Genomic DNA, 4,089 nt, shown 5'->3' on the forward strand with positions numbered 1-4,089 from the left:
CACAGGTATTGGAGCAGGGAAGCTAGCTGCAGAAATGGAGCTGAGGAGCAGACTCTAAGCTCAGGGTTATCTTAAACCCTGACCCGAGGCATAGGCAGACCACTGCTCTTTGAGCAGGGACACCACAAGTGGAAGTTCTGGGGAGACCCCCACTTTCCCCTTCCAGGAGGAATGGCACGGGAGCACACTACAGGAATCTGCTGGGCTTGGAGACTCCAAATGGGGCCATGCACCAGAGATAGAAATGGTCAGCCATGGGCTGGGTGAGCACGGAGTGTAACGAGAACAGGGAGGTGAGCATGATTGACTGCTTTTCCCTGAGGGTTCACTGAGGAGTGGGGCCCTGAGCTCTTGGCTCCTCAGGGGCTGGAGATTGGGTGGCCACCATTTTCATTCCTGTCCTCCAAAGCTCTATGGAAAGCATTCAGGGAACAAAATCCACCAAGAGCAAACCCAAGCAGATCACATAGCCTGGGCCCTTGCAACAGTGGTGCAATTCTACTTCAGGCAAAGACATTTGAGAATCACTCCAACAGGCCCAGAAGATCAACAAGAACATACAGCCAAGACCAAGTTCACGAGTCAATGAGAACTGCAGAATTTCAGAGCTGTGAGAATACAACACACAGAATTCATGACTTTTCCCCCATGATTCTTTAGTCTTTCAAAGTCAATTTTTTAAAAAGATTTTATTTTATTTATTTGACAGACAGAGATCACAAGTAGGCAGAGAGGCAGGCAGAGAGAGAGGGGGAAGCGGGTTCTCCACTTAGCAGAAAGTCCGATGCGGGGCTCGATCCCAGGACCTGAGATCATGACCTGAGCTGAAGGCAGAGGCTTAACCACTGAGCCACCCAGGTGCCCCTCAAAGTCAATTTTTAAAACTTTTTTTCTTATTCTATTTTTTAAATTTTTCCTCTTTTCTATTTTAACATTTTATCAATACTTTTTAAAGATCTGTTTTAATTTTCATTGTTATAGTCATATTCTATCCCATCATTGTATTTGCCTTATTTTTTGTATACATATAGGTTTTTCTTTCTTTAAAATATTGGGATACAATTTCGTCTAACAGATCAAAATATACCCTAAATCTAGTGCATGGCTTTATTCTAGCGTCCAGCTTGATCACATTCTTTCCTCATTTTTTTCTTTTTCAACCAACTTCTTATCAATGCCTTTATTTATTTATCAATTCCTTTTTTTAATTTTCATCTTCACAGTCTTATTCCATCCCTTCACTGTGTTTAATTTACCTTTTTTTGTTTCTTCCTTTAAAATTTTGGGAGGCAGTTTCTTCTAACAGATCAAAATGCACCCAAAATCAAGTATGTGGCTCTGTTCTAGTCACTATATATTCACATATATGTACATATACATTTTTTCCCCTTTCTTCTCCCCCCGGTTTCTGGTCTCTTCCAATTTGGTTAGTGTATATTTTTCTGGGGTCGTTGTTACCCTTTTAGTATTTTGGCTCTCATTCATCTATTCTTATCTAGATAAAATGACGAGGTGGAAAAATTCACCTCAAAACAACAACAACAACAACAAAACAACAACAAAACAAAACAAGAGACAGTAGTTGTCTCTTGTACTTGCTAGGGACCTAATCAATATGGACAGTAGTAAGATGTCAGAAATACAGTTCAGAATGATGATTATCAAGGTGCTAGCTGGGCTTGAAAAAAGGATGGAAGATATTAGAGAATCCCTTCCCAGAGAAATAAAATCTCTTTCTGGAGAAATAAAAGAACTAAAATCTAACAAATTTGAAATCAAAAAAGTTATTAATGAGGTGCAATTAAAAATGGAGGCTCTTACTGCTAGGATAAATGAGGCAGAAAAGAGAATTAGTGATATAGAAGACCAAGTGATGGAGAATAAAGAAGCTGAGAAAAAGTGAGATAAAGAACTACTGGACCATGAGGGGAGAATTCAAGAGATAGGTGATACCATAAGATGAAACAGTATTGGAATAATTGGGATTCCAAAAGAAGAAAGAGGCAGAGGGGCAGTAGGTATATTGGAGAAAATTATAGCAGAGAATATCCCTAATTTGGCAAAGTGAACAAGCATCAAAATCCAGGAGGCACAGAGAATCTCCCTCAAAATCAATAAAAATAGGTCAACACCTCATCGTCTAAGAATAAAACCTAAAAGTCTCAGTGACGAAGAGAAAATCCTGAAGGCTGCTTGGGACAAGAAGTCTGTAACATACAATGGTAGAAATATTAGATTGGCAGCAGGCTTATCCACAGAAATTTGGCAGGCCAGAAAGAATGGGCATATTATATTCAGAGTACTAAATGAGAAAAGCATGCAGCCAAGAATACTATATCCAGCTTGGCTGTCATTGAAAATTGAAGGAGAGATAAAAAGCTTCCAGGAAAAATAAAAATTAAAAGAATTTGTGAACACCAAACCAACCAGCCCTACAGGAAGTATTGAAAGGGGCTCTCTAAGCAAAGAGAGAGCCTAAAATTAGAAGACCAGACAGGAACAGAGACAATATACAGTAACCATCACCTTACAGGTAATACAACAGCATGAACTTCATATCTGAATAGTTACCCTGAATGTAAATGGGCCAAATGTCCCAATCAAAAGATACAGGGTATCAAAATGGATTTTTAAAAAAAGACCCATCAATATGCTGTCTGCAAGAAACTCATTTTAGACACAAAGACACCTCCAGATTAAAAGGGGGGGGGGATTTACCATGCTAATGGACGTCAAAAGAGAGCTGGGGTGGCAATCTTAACATCAGATCAATTATATTTTAAGCCAAAGACTATAATAAGAGATGAGGAAGGACATTATATCATACTTAAAGTTTCATCAAACAGGAAGATCTAACAATTTTAAATATCTATGCCCCTAACATGGGAGCAGCCAACTATATAAACCAATTAATAACAAAATCAAAGAAACACAATGACAATAGTACAATAGTAGGGGACTTTATCACTGCCTTCACTGAAATGGACAGATCATCTAATCAAAAGATCAACAAGGAAATAAAGGCTTTAAATGACAAACTGGACCAGATGGACATCACAGATATATTAAGAATATTCCATACCAAAACAACAGAATACACACTCTTCTCTAGTGCACATGGAACATTCTCCAGAGTAGATCACATCCTGGGTCACAAATCAGATCTCAACTTGTACCAAAAGATTTGAATCATTCCCTGCATATTTTCAGACCACAATGCTCTGAAGCTAGAATTCAATCACAAGAGGAAATTTGGAAAGAACTCAAATACATGGAGGCTAAACAGCATCCTATTCAAGAATGAATGGGTCAACCAGGAAATTAAAGAAGAATGAAAAAATCATGGAAATAAATGAAAATGAAAAAAACAACTGTTCAAAATATTTGGGGCACAGCATAGGCAGTCCTGAGAAGAACGTCTATAGTGACATAAGCCTTTCTCAGAAACAAGAAAGGTCTCAAGTACACAGTCTAAGCCTACACCTAAAGGAGTTGAAGAAAGAACAGCAAAGAAAGCCTAAACCCAGCAGGAGAAGAGAAATCATAAAGATCAGAGCAGAAACCAATGAAATAGAAACAAAAAACAGTAGAACAAAAAAACAAAAAAAAAAAACAGTAGAACAAATCAATGAAACTAGGAGCTTGTCCTTTGAAAGAATTAATAAGGTTGATAAACCCTTGGCCAGACTTATCTAAAAGAAAAGAGAAAGGACCCAAATTAATAAAATCATGATAAAAGAGGCGAGATCACAACCAACACCAAAGAAGTACAATTATAAGAACATATTATGAGCAACTATACACCAACAAATTTGACAATCTGCAAGAGATGGATGCATTCCTATAGATGTATAAATGACCAAAACTGAACAAGGAGGAAATAGAAAACCTGAACAGACCCATAACCAGTAAAGAGCTTGAAGCAGTCATCAAAAATCTCCCAAGAAACAAGAGCCCAGGGCCAGACAGCTTCCCAGGAGAATTCTACCAAACATTTAAAGAAGAATTAATACCTATTCTCCTGAAACTGTTCCAAAAAAGAAATGGAAGGAAAATTTCCAAACTCATTTTATGAGGCCAGCATTGCCT

This window comes from Meles meles, chromosome 2 (assembly GCF_922984935.1).
Source record: "Meles meles chromosome 2, mMelMel3.1 paternal haplotype, whole genome shotgun sequence".
Taxonomy (NCBI): domain Eukaryota; kingdom Metazoa; phylum Chordata; class Mammalia; order Carnivora; family Mustelidae; genus Meles; species Meles meles.